The 13,655-nt window shown below is 38.2% G+C and overlaps 1 pseudogene; it reads right to left on the bottom strand.

Annotated features, from left to right (window-relative positions):
- Positions 1 to 4,798: 4,798 nt before the first annotated feature.
- LOC118852661 lies at positions 4,799 to 6,007 on the bottom strand (annotated as a pseudogene).
- Between the last annotated feature and the right edge of the window lie 7,648 nt (positions 6,008 to 13,655).

The raw sequence follows: 13,655 nt of genomic DNA on the forward strand, positions 1-13,655 counted from the left end.
GGCGTACTTATTGAATTCCCTGAACAGACAAATGCTGGGAGAGCTAGATCACTGAAATAAGAGTGACAACTTGTAATAAAGGTAAAACACTCTACAAGCAATCATACCCCAATGAAAAACTCAAGGGTCAAGTAGTTGGCTGGGAACTTGGCCAGGCAGTGAAAAATGGACTCAGATTCAGACTCATACTTTGGAACCTTTTTTGGTGACAAAGAAGACCAAAACATACAGCCAGAAGAAGTCAACAAAGTCAAAGATCCTACATCAATAGCCTCCAAGAAAAATATGAACTGGTCTCAGGCCATGGCAAAGCTCAAAAAGGATTTGGAAAAGCAAGTTAGAGAAGAAGAGGAAAAATTGGGAAGAGAAATGACAGTGATGCAAGAAAACCATGAAAAACAAGTCAATAACTTGCTAAAGGAGACACCAAAAATACTGAAGAAAATAACACCTTAAAAATAGATTAACTCCAATGGGAAAAGAGCTCCAAAAAGCCAATGAGGAAAAGAATGCCTTGAAAGGCAGAATTAGCCAGATGGAAAGTGGTCCAAGAGACCACTGAAGAAAATACTACTTTATAAATTAGACTGGAGCAAGTGGAAGCTAGTGACTTTATGAGAAATCAAGGTATTATAAAACAGAACCAAAGGAATGAAAAAATGGAAGACAATATGAAATATCTCATTGGAAATACTGGAGAGTAGATCCAGGAGAGATAATTTAAAAATTATTGGACTACTTGAAAGCCAAGATCAAAAAAAGAGCCTAGATATCATCTTTCAAGAAATTATCAAGGAGAACTGCCTTGATATTCTAGAGACAGAGGGTAAAATAGAAATGGAAAGAATCCACTGATTGCCTCCTGAAAAAGATCCTAAAAGAAAACTCCTAGGAATATTGTCACCAAATTCCAGAGCTCCCACATCAAGGAGAAAATACTGTAAGCAGCCAGAAAGAAACAATTTGAGTATTGTAGAAACACAATCAGGATAACACAAGCTCTAGCCTCTTCTACATTAAGGGATCGAAGGGCTTGGAATATGATATTCCAGAGGTCAGTGGAGCTAGGATTAAAACCAAGAATCACCTACCCAGAAAAATGAGTATCATGCTCCAAGGCAAAATATGGATTTTCAATAAAATAGAGGACTTTCAAGCTTTCTTAGTGAGAAGACCACAGCTGAGTAGAAAATTTGACTTTCAAACACAAGAATCAAGAGAAGCATGAAATGGTAAACAAGAAATCATAAGGGACTTACTAATGTTGAACTGTTTTGTTTACATTTGTTTACATTCCTACATGGAAAAATGATGTCTAAAATTCATGAGACCTTAGTATTAGGGTAGCTGAAGGGAATATATATATATATATATATATATATATATATATATACACATATATATGTATATGTATATATATACACACATCTATATGTATATGTATATGTATATGTGTATGTATATATATATATATATATATATACATACAGAGGGCACAGGGTGAGTTGAATATGAAGGGATAATATCTAAAAAAAATAAAATCAAATTAAGGGATGAGATAAGAATATATGGAGAGAGGGAGAAAGGGAAAGATAGAATGGGGTAAATTATTTCACATAAAAGTGGCAAGAAAAAGCAGCTCTGTAGGAAGGAAAGCAGGGGCAGGTGAAGGGGAATGAGTGAATCTTGCTTTCATCAGATTTGACCTGAGGAGGGAATAACATACACACTCAGTTGGGTATCTTACCCCACAGGATAGAAGGAGGAAGGAGATAAAAAGCCAGGGGGAATGATAGAAGGGAGGGTAGATAGTGGGAGGAGGTAATCAAAAGCAAACACTTTCAAAAACGGACAGGGTCAAGGGAGAAAACTGAATGCAGGGGCATAGGATAGGAAGGTGCAAAATATCATTAGTCTTTCACAACATGAGTATTGTGGAAGGATTTTACATAATGATATGCATGTAATCTATGTTGAATTGCTTGCCTTCTCAGGGAGGGTGTGTGGGGAGGGAAGAGAGGAGAGAATTTGGAACTCAGTTTCAAAAGTAGGTGTTCAAAAAAAAGAATTTTTGCATGCAACAAGGAAATAAGGTACACAGGCATTGGGACATAGAAATCTATCTTGGCCTACAAGAGAGTAAGGGAAAAGGAGATGGGGGGGTGGGGAGTGGGATTACAGAAGGGAGGGCTGACTGGGGAAAGGGGAATCAGAATATATGCAATCTTCGAGTGGGGGGGAGGGTAGAAATGGGGAGAAAATTTGTAATTAAAACTCTTTTGAAAATCAATGCCGAATACTAAAAATATTAAAAAATTAAATAAATAAATAATGAAAAAAAGAAAAATGAGCAAACAACAGAAAAAAAAATTCAGAGCACAGAAAGTAACTATGGTGACAAGGAAAATCAAAACATACACTCAGAAGAAGATAACAAAGTTAAAGGTCCAAAGAAAAATAGTAATTGTTCTCAGGCCATGGAAGGAAGAGGACCTTGAAAATCAAGAGAGATAGAAGAAAAATTTGGAAGAGAAATGAGACTGATGCAAGAAAATCATGAAAAACGAGTCAACATCATGGTAAAGGAAACACAAAAAATACTGAAGAAAATAACACCTTAAAAATTGGACTAGACCAAATGGTAAAAGAGGTACAAAAAGCCAATGAGAAGAAGAATGCTGTGTAAAAGCAGAATTGGCCAAATTGAAAAGGAGGCCTAAAAATTCACTGAAGGAAAAAGAAAACTTCTTAAAAAGTAGAATTGGCCAAATGGATAAAGGAGGTACAAAAACTCATTAAAATAATACCTTAAAAATTATAATAAAACAAATGTTAGATAATGTCTTTTTGAGAAATCAAGAAAGAATAAAACTAAACTAAAAGAATAGGAAAAAAAATATAAGACAGTGTGAAATGTCTCATCAGAAAACCAACTAACTTGAAAAATACATCCAAGGAGAGAGAGTTTAGAAATCATTTGACTACCTGAAAGCCATGATCAAAAAAAGGAGTCTAGACATCATCATTCATAAGATTATCAAGGAAAACTGCCCCAGTATTCTAGAATTAGAAGGTAAAATAGAAATTAAGAGAATCCACTGAGCACCTGTGAAAGAGATACCAAAAGGAAAACTCCCAGGAATATTATAGCCAAATTCCAGAATTTCCAGGCCAAGGAGACAATAGTACAAACATCCTGAAAGAAACAGTTCCAGCACCGTGGAACCACATTCAGAATAACACAAGATATAGTAGCTTCTTCATTAAAGGATTAGGGGACTCAGAATATGATATTTTGGAGGGCAAAGGAGTTAGGATTACAACCAAGAATCACTACTCAGTAAAACTGAGTAAAATCCTTCAGGGGAAAAAGGATATTCGATGAAATAGAGGACTTTCAAGCATTCCTTAGGAAACCAACAGAGCTGAATAGAAAATCTGACTTTTATTTCTGGAATTTTTCCCTTCACATAAGGTCTAGATTTGCCTCTTATAAACTTCTCTTTTATAAAAATTTCTTTATTATTTTATTTTCCCCTAGTTACATGTAAAAACAATTTTAACATTCATTTTTAAAACTTTGACCTCCAAATTCTCTCCCTTCTTTCCTCCCCAAATACCGCCCCCCACCCCTGCATTGAGAAGGCAAGCAATTCAATATAAGCTATACATGTGCAGTCATGTAAAAGAAAATATGGACAAAAACAATCAAGAAAATAAAGAGGGTAAAAAAGTATACTTCAATTTGCATTCAGATACCACCAATTCTTTGTCTGGGGATAGATAGCATTTTTCATCATAAGTCCTTCAGAGCTGTCTTGTATCCATGTATTTCTGAGAATAGCTAAGTCATTCACAGCTGATCAGCCTACAATAACACTATTACTTTTTACACAGTACATGTCACTTTGTATCAGCTCATATAAGTCTTTCTGTGTTTTCTCCGAGAGCATTCTGCTCACCATTTCCTACAGTACAATAGTATTTAATCATAATCACATGCCACAATTTATTCAGCCATTCCCCAACTGATTGGCATCCCCTCAATTTCTAATTATTTGCTTCCAGAAAACAGTTATTACAAATATTTCTGTACATAAAATTCCTTTTTTCTTTTTTAAAAAAATCTCTACCAGAAGTGGTATTGAAAGGCCAAAGGGATAGCCCTTTGGACATAGCTTTAATTTGCTCTGCAGAATGGTTGAATAATTTGACAACTCCACTAACAGTGCATTAATGCCTCATTTTTCCCTCATCCCTTCCAACATTCATCATTTACCTTTACTGTCTTAGCCAATATAATTGGTAAGTGGTAGTACTTCAGAATTGTTTTAATTCACATTTCTCTAATCAATAGTGAGTTACAATGTTTTTTCATCTGAAAACTGATATCTTTTGATCATTTATCAGTTGGTGAATGGCTCACATTTTTATAAATTTGACTCAATTCTCTATATGTTTGAGAAATGAGACCTTTATCAGAGAAACTTCATTCAAAATTTTTTCACAGTTAACTGTATTTCTCTCCACCCTATTCATACCCTCCCATTTATTCTGTTCTCTCTCTACTCACCCTGTTCCTCCTCAAAAGTGTTTTACTTCTGACTACCCCTCTCCCATTCTGGCATCCCTTCTATCAGGCCCCTCTTTTATATCCCCTACTTTCCTATAGAGTAATAGAGATTTCCATACCTAATGAAGTGTGTATGTTATTCCCTCTTTGAGTCAATTCTGATGAAAATTCCCCCCTCATTCTCTCCACTGTAAAAGCTTTTTCTTGCCTCTTTTATATAGGCTTTCATTTTCTTGGGTATTAAATAGGCAGTGCTAAAACTTGGTAAGTTGTAAGGAAACCCCTAAGGGCTTTCCAACATAAGTGCTTCAGTGATGCTAGGACCCTGGGTGCTGGCCATAACTGGACTTGGCCATCTCTTGTCCCTGTGGCAATAATTCCACCATGTGGAAAAATGCGTAGCAAAGACCACTGGTCATAGGAGCAAATGCAACTGGAGTTCCCAGTTCCAAAACCCAGATCCTGAGCAGTCTGTCATCTGCCATTGTGGCAAGGTATAAGTCTTTTGGAGAGAAACACATTGATCTCAACAAGCTGGCATGGACATCGTGGGTATAATCCAACTGAGAGTCTAACTCATGCTGAGGGGTCCTCAGCTTCTCTCCATTATAAGGATCCCACATGATGACACTGGTGTCATAGGAAGCTGTGACAAGCAGTGCAGAGTCAGGGAAGAAGTCACAAGCAACCACACTGCTCTGATGCCCTTCTTGCTTCCTAATTAAGGTGTAGGACCATATGGTCCAGAGAAGAAGGGACTTTTCTCCTCTTGCAGAACACAGCATGCTGCAGTCTGGGGAGATGGAACAGTAGTAAACCCATTGCAGATGGCCAGATAGCACCTGGATATGTTTTCCATCTTTATTTAGGTCCCAGATTCGAAGAGTTTTATCCCTTGCTGCAGAACCCAAAATCAAATTTCCACTGAGCATGAAGCTCAGATCTCTCACCATATCCTGGTGGCCAGACAGATACAAAAGCAGTAGCCGTGTCTGTACCTCCCAAACTTTGATCTGCCCCTCATTAAGCCCTGTAGCAAGAATAAGGCAAGAGAAATCCAGTGCTTGGGGGCAGACACTTGCCCAGAGCTTTCTATTGGGTGGTGACAGCCACAGGCTGAAGGACAAACCCCAGACAATCTGACCACAGTCCAGTGTCTTTTCTTTTGGGCTGCCTCACCCCTTGGGATCTGTTTTGCTTTTAGGCTCAATCCTTCTGGGGATGAACTGTTCCTCAAGAGGCCATGGAATCAGATTGACAATACAGTGTCCTTAAGACCAGGCAAACCAGGAACCATCAGGGGAAAAGGCAACACTCCAAGTCTCACAACTGGATTTCCAATAAAATAGGGAGGGGGTCCCCTGGCTTCAGCTCGGCTAGTAGCAGAGGAACCTCTCTGGCCTCTGTGCTGCTCATGCCAGGCCTGGCCTCCATGAGGCCACAGGGCTGGCACTGGGCCTGGGCAGCTGCCACTGCTGCTCCTCCTCTGGGTCCCCATCAGCATGGGTGGCCCCTCATGGCTGGGCATCTCTGACAGGGTCCTCTGAACCCACCGACTCTGCTCCCTCCCCGCCCTGCAGCCCTGCCCACATGGCTGGGCATCTCTGACAGGGCCTTCTGAGCCCACCGACTCTGTTCCCTCCCTGCCCTGCAGCCCTGCCCACTTCCCTCCTCTCTCTCTTTGAATGTCCATTTTCCCCCAGGTTGGTGATTCTTGATTGCAATCATAGCTCCTTTACTTTCCAGAATATCATATTCCAAGCCCTCCAATCCTTTAAAGTAGAAGCTGCTAAATATTGTGTTATCCTGACTGTGGCTCCACCACACTTGAATTATTTCTTTCTAGCAACTTGCACTATTTTCTCCTTGACCTGGAAACTCTGGAATTTGGCTAAAATATTCCTGGAAGTTTTCATTTGGGATCTCTTTCAGGAGGTGATAGTGGATTCATTCAAGTTCTATTTTACCCTCTCATTCTACAATATCAGGGAAGTTTTCCTTGATAATCTCTTGAAAGATAATGTCTAGGCTCTTTTTTTGACCAAGTCTTTAGGACAGTCCAATAATTTTAAATTATCTCTCCTGGATCTATTTTGCAAGTACATTGTTTTTCCAATGAGATATTTAATATTATCTTGTACTTTTTTCATTCTTATGGTTTTACTTTATTATTTCTTGATTTCTTATAGAGTCATTAGCTTCCATTTTCTCCATTCTAATTTTTAAGGAACTATTTTTTTTTCAGTGAGCTTTTGGACCTCCTTTTTCAGTTGGCCAATTCTGCTTTTTAAGGCATTTTTCCTCTCACTGGCATTTTTAACCTCTTTTACCATTTGGCTTACTCTGTTTTTAAGGTGTTATTTTCGTCAGTATTTTTGTGTCTCCTTTAGCAAGCTCCTGACTCATTTTTCATGATTTTCTTGCATCTGTCTCATTTCCCTTCCCAATTTTTCCTCTACTTCTCTTATTTGATTTTCAAAATCTATTTTGAGCTCTTCCATGGCCTGAGATCAATTCATATTTTTCTTGGGGGCTTTGGATGTAGGAGCATTAACTTTGTTGTCTTTTAAGCGCGTGTTTTGATTTTCTTTGTCACCATAGTTATTTTCTGTAGTTAGAGGGTTTTTCCCCTTTGTTTGCTCATTTCCCCAGCCTATTACTTGATTTTTTAATTCTTTGTTAAGGTAGGGCTCTGCTCTCAGGGTGGAAGGTAAACTTTCTCAAGCTTCAAGGGTTTTGTGCAGCTGTTTTCAGAGATACTTCTAGGGACCTGTATGTTTTCAATTCTTTCAAGGTGTTATGATATAAGGAGAGGTGATTCCTACTCTCCTGGCTTGTGCTCTGGTCTGCGAGTGACCATAAGATCTCTTTTCTGTCCTGGAGCTGTGAGGAGGCTGCCCCCTCCACTGTGGCCACAAGCTATGCTGTGCTAGTGCACCTCCTCACCTGCCACCCAGGACTGTGATCCAGATCCAAAAGCAATAGTCTTTCCCCAGTGCTAGCAAAAAGACTCTGTCAACTCCTTCTGTTCATTTTTTCACCCCCTTCCCCTTACAATATGTGGCCTGAGAGCTCTGGAAGCAGCTGCTGCTGCTACCACTGCTTATTCAGTCCCTCCCATGGCCTGCTTCTGGTTTGGTGGGGCTGGGGCTGTGCTAGCACAGTCTTGAATGGACTGTGCTCCTCTCTGACCCTGGTGCAAAAGACCTTTCCAGATGACTTTCCAAGTTGTCTTGGGCTGGAAATTTGTTTCCCTCCATTGTTTTGTGGGTTCTGCTGTTCTAAATTTGTTTAGAGCAATTTTAAAGGTATTTAGAGGGGTTTGAGGGAGAGCTCAGGTGAATTCTGCCCTTTCTCAACCATCTAGACTCCACTCAAAATCTGACTTTCAAATACAAGATTCAAAAGAAGCATAAAAAGGTAAGCAGGAAAGAGAAATCATAGGGGACTTAATAAGGTTAAACTGTTTACATTCTTACATGGGAAGATGAAACTTGTAACTCATAAAATCTTTCTCATTATTAGGACAGTTAGGAGTACATATACATACATACCCATACCTGTACCCATACCTATACATACATATACACATACATACATAAACATACACACATATACACATATGTGCACACATACATGTACATATGAATATGTGTACATACATATACATACACACACATATATACATAAATGTGTGTATATACATACATATATATACATACATACACACACACACACATATATATATATATATATACACAGAGGGTACAAATGTGATTTGAATATGAAGAGATAACTAAAAAAATTTAAATTAAGGGAGACAAAGAGGAATGTACTAGGAAAAAGGGACACAGAAGGGTGCAGTGGGATAAAATATCTCACATAAAAGAGGCAAGAAAAATCTTTTACAGCAGAAAGGCTGATGGGTGATGATTCCTCCAAATACCTGTAAAAATGACTCTAAATAAATTCTGGAGCTACAGAACCCACAAAATAATAGAGTTAAACAAGTCTCCAGCCCAAGATGGCCTGGATGGTCACTGGGAAGGGTCTATCATGCTGTACTGGGAGCAGAGTGGAGTGCAGCCCACCATGGGCTGTGCCAAGACAGACTAGGCTAGAGTGGAGCAGGCCTCAGTGCACTGAATCACTGGCAGTTGCCGTGGATTCCAGACTTCTCAAACCACAAATGCCAAAGACAACTTAGCAGGTCAGTGGGAAAATTGTTAGACCAGGGTAAAAGAAGGGCATGTTCTGGACCCAGCCCGGGGACAGTGGAAGTGCCTGCAGCACCAGGTACAGCAGTAGTGGCCGCTGCTTCTGGAGTTCCAGGCAAACAGATGGTGGGGGAATCAAGTGGCTGATCACAGCGGGAGTGCCGGGATCTCTTTGCTGGTGCTGAGACAGGGGTCCCTTGCTTTGCCCCACTTGGATCTGTGTCTCAGTCCTGGTTGGCAATCCTTGGGGGAGGAGGAGTCTTGGTGTGGCAGAGCTTGTGGTGGCTGTGCAGAGAGAGTCCTCCTGGTAGTTATAGGGCATAAAGGAGTGCTTGTACTCACAGACAAGAGCACAGGCCAGGAGAGGAGTATCATAACACCCCAGAATAGAAGTAGCTCTGAAAACAGCAGTACAAAACCCCTGAAGCTAGGGACAGAGCACTCTCCACTCTGGGAGCAGTCATACCATGACAAAAAGCCCGAAAATCAAGTAATTGGCTGGGAAAATGAGCAGAGAGTGTAAAATGACTCAGACTATAGAATCTTTCTTTGGTGACAAAAAAAGATCAAAGCATACGGCCAGAAGAAGTCAACAAAGTCAAAAAGCCTACACCAAAAGCCTCCAAGAAAAATATGAATGGGGCTCAGGCCATGGAAGAGCTCAAAAAGGATTTGGAAAAGCAAGTAAGAGAAGTAGAGGAAAAATTGGGAAGAAAAATGTGAGTGATTCAAGAAAATCATGAAAAATGAGTCAACAACTTGCTAAAGAGATCCAAAAAATACTGAAAAAAATAACACCTTAAAAAATAGACTAACCCAAATGGCAAAAGAAGTCCAAAAAGCCAGTGAGGAGAAGAATGCCTTAAAAGGCAGAATTAGCCAAATGGAAAGGAGGTCCAAAAGACCACTGAAGAAAATACTACCTTAAAAATGAGATTGGAGCAAGTGGAAGTTAGTGAGTTTATGAGAAATCGAGAAATTATAGAACAGAAATAAAAGGATGAAAAAATGGAAGATAATGTGAAATAGCTCATCAGAAAAACCACTGACCTGGAGAATAGATCAAGGAGAGATAATTTAAAAATTATTGGACTCGCTGAAAGCCATGATCAGAAAAAGAGCCTAGACATCCTCTCTCAAGAAGCTATCAATGAAAACTGACCTGATATTCTAGAAGCAGAGAGTAAAGTAGAAATTCAAAGAATCCACCAATCACCACTTGAAAAATATCCCAAAAGAAAACTCCTAGGAATATTGTAGCCAAATTCCAGAGTTCCCAGGTCAAGGAGAAAATATTGCAAGCAGTCAGAAAGAAACAATTCAAGTATTGTGGACACACAACCAGGATAACAGAAGATCTAGCAGCTTCTACCTTAAAGGATCAAAAGGCTTGGAATATGATATTCTGGAGGTCAAAGGAGCTGGAATTAAAACCAAGAATCACCTACCCAGCAAAACTGACTGCGATACTTTAGGGCAAACTTTCAAGCATTCTTGATGAAAAGACCAGAGTTGAATAAAAATTGACTTTCAAATTCAAGAACTAAGAGAAACATGAAAAGGTAAACAAGAAAGAGAAATCATAAGGGACTTACTAAAGTTGAACTGTTTTGTTTACATTTCTACATGGAGAAATGATATTTGTAACTCATGAGACCTTTCTCAGTATTAGGGTAGTTGAAGGAAATATACATATATATAGACAGAGGGCACAGGGTGAGTGGCATATGAAGGGATGATATCTAAAAATATTAAATTAAGGAGTGAGAGAGGAATATTTTGGGAGTAGGAGAAAGGGAGAGATAGAATGGGGTAAATTATATCACATAAAAGTGGCAAGAAAAAGGTGTTATAATGGAAGGGAAGAGCAGGTCGGTGAAAGGGAATGAGTGAATCTTGCTCTCATCAGATTTGGCTTAAGGAGGAAATAACATACACATTCAATTGGGTATCTTACCCTATAGAAAAGTAGGGATGAAGGGGATAAGGGGGGAATGATAGAAGGCAGGGCAGATTGTGGGAGGAGGTAGTTAAAAGCAAACACTTTTGAAAAGGGAGAGGGTCAAAGGAGGAAAATTGAATAAATGGGGGACAGGATAGAATGGAGGGAAATATAGTTAGTCTTTCACAACATGACTATTATGGAAGTGTTTTGCATAATGATACATGAATAACCTATATTGAATTGCTTGCCTTCTCAGAGAGGGTGGGTATGGAGGAAAGTAGGGAGAGAATTTGGAACTCAAAGTTCTAAAAACAAATGTTAAGAAAATTGTTTAAAATGCAACTGGGAAATAAGATATACAGGCAATGTGGTATAGAAATCCATCTTTCCCTACAAGAAAGAAAGGGGGAAGGGGATAAGGGGTGGGGGGGCAGGTAGGGTGATAGAAGGGAAGGTAGATTGGGCAGAATTCATGCCATCTTGGGGTGAGAGGGAGGGTAGAGATGGGGAGAAAATTTGTAACTCAAAATCTTGTGGAAATGAATGTTGAAAACTAAAAATAAATTTAAAAAATTTAAAAAAATAAAAATAATAATAAACAAATGGGAAATGTACCCATGTGTACCATGTGTACAAAAATACTTCCAGCAGTTCTTTTTGTAGTGACCAAGAACTGGAAGTCAAGGGGATGCCCATCAATTGGGGAATGGCTGAACAAGTTGTGGCATATGAACATAATGGAATACTATTGTGCCATAAGAAATGATCATCAGACAGACTTCAGGAAAACCTGGAAAATCTTATAAGAACTGATGTTGAGTTTAGTGAGCAGAATCAATAGAAAATTGTACACAGTAACAGCCACAATGTGTGAGGACTGATTTGGATAGATGTAGCCCTTCTCAGCAATGCAAGGACCTAAAACTTTTCCAAAGAACTCATGATGGAAAATGCCATCCACATCCAAATAAAGAACTATGGAGTCAGAATGCAGAGCAAAGCATTTCTCATGGCTTCTCCCATTCATTATAATTCTTCTATCCAACATGACTAATGTGAAAATAGGTTTAATAGGGTATATGTGTGTAGAGCTAATATCAGACTGCATGCTGTCTTGGGGAAGGAGGTGAGAGGGAGCAGGAGAAAATTCAAAAACTTATGAAAATGAATGTTAAAAACTCAAATAAATATTAAAAAAAGATCAGAGGTCTTGGAATATGACATTCCATAAAGCAAGGGAGCTTGGATTACAAGATAGGATCAATTAGCCAGCAAAAATTGGGCATAATCTTTCAGGGCAAGAGAAGGACTTTCAATGAAAGAAGGCACTTCCAGACCTTCCTGGTGAAAAGAATAGATCTCAATGGAAAAAATTTGATCTTCAAAAACAATGCTCAAGACAGGCATAAAAAGGTAAACAAGAAAGAAAAAAATGTTATTCAAAAAGGGCAAACTGTTTACATCCCTACATGGGAAGATGATACTTGTAAATCTTGAGAACTGTATTTTCATTACAACATTTAGAGGGGATATACACAGACAGAGGGTGTGGGTATAAGTTGGCTTTGATGTAATGACAAAAAAACTTAATTAAGTGGCAAAAAGGATAGTAATGGGAGAAGAGGAAGCATAAAATGGAAGCAGATAGCAGAGTGGATTAAAAGTCATAGTCCCACAATATGTTGTTTACAAGAAACACATGTGAAACAGAGAGACACACACAGTGTAAAGGTGAAAGGCTGGAGAAGAATCTATCATGGTTCATCTGAAGTAAAAAAAAAAGCAGAAACAGCAATGCTAATCTCAGACAAAGCAAAAGCAAAAATAGATCCAATTATAATGGATAAGGAAGGAAAGCATACCTTGCTAAAAGATACCATAGACAAAAAAAGTAATATCATTACTAAACATATATGCGTGAAGTAGTATAGCATACCCATTCTTAGAGGAGAAGTGAAAGGGAGTTACAGGAAGAAATACACAACAACTAAATAACTCTAACCACAAAATACATGAGAAAGAAATTAAGAATATGCTATCCACAGCCAGAAAAAGAACTATGGAGTTGGAATGCAGATTGAAGCATACTATTTGCTCTCCTTTGTTATTGATGTTGTTTCTTTTTTCTTGTGGGTTCTCCCATTGGTTCTAATTCTACTTTACAACATGACTATTGTGAAAATATGTTTAATATGAATGTATATGCATAATCTATATCAGATTTCATGCTGTCTTGGGGAAGGAAGAGGGGAGGGAGGAGGAGAAAATTTAGAATTCAAAATCTTATAAAAGTAAATGTTGAAAACTGAAAATAACTAAATTAAATTAAAAAAATAAATTAAGGAGGTGAATAGAATCTTAGAAAACTTTGGAGAAAATTGAATGATGATAGAATGGAATATACTTTTCCTCAGTGGTACATGGCACCTACACAAAAATTGACCATGTACTATGGCATAAAAACCTCACAATCCAATGCAAAAAGGCAGAGCTATTAAATGCATCCTTTTCAGACTATGACACAATAAAAACTGCATGTAATAAAGGGACATGGAAAGGTAGAGTAAAAATTAATTAGAAACTAAATAATCTAATCATAAAGAATGTATCTGGCAAACCAAAAAAATCATAGAAACAATCAATAACTTTGTCCAGGAGAATGACAATAATGAAAGAACATACTAAAACTTATGAGATGCAGCTGAAAAGGTTCCTAGGAAAATTTTATAACTCTGAATTTTGACATGAATAAAATAGAGAAAGAAGAGATCAATGATGTGGGTACACAACCAAAAAAAAGCTAAATAAAAGAACAAATTAAAAATCCATAAATAAATACTAAATTAGAAATTCCAAAAATTCAAAATTTCAAAAAGATTTGAAAAAATTTGAAATTAAGAGACCTATTGAACTAGTAAAG

The sequence above is a fragment of the Trichosurus vulpecula genome, chromosome 6 (genome assembly GCF_011100635.1).
Source record: "Trichosurus vulpecula isolate mTriVul1 chromosome 6, mTriVul1.pri, whole genome shotgun sequence".
NCBI lineage: Eukaryota > Metazoa > Chordata > Mammalia > Diprotodontia > Phalangeridae > Trichosurus > Trichosurus vulpecula.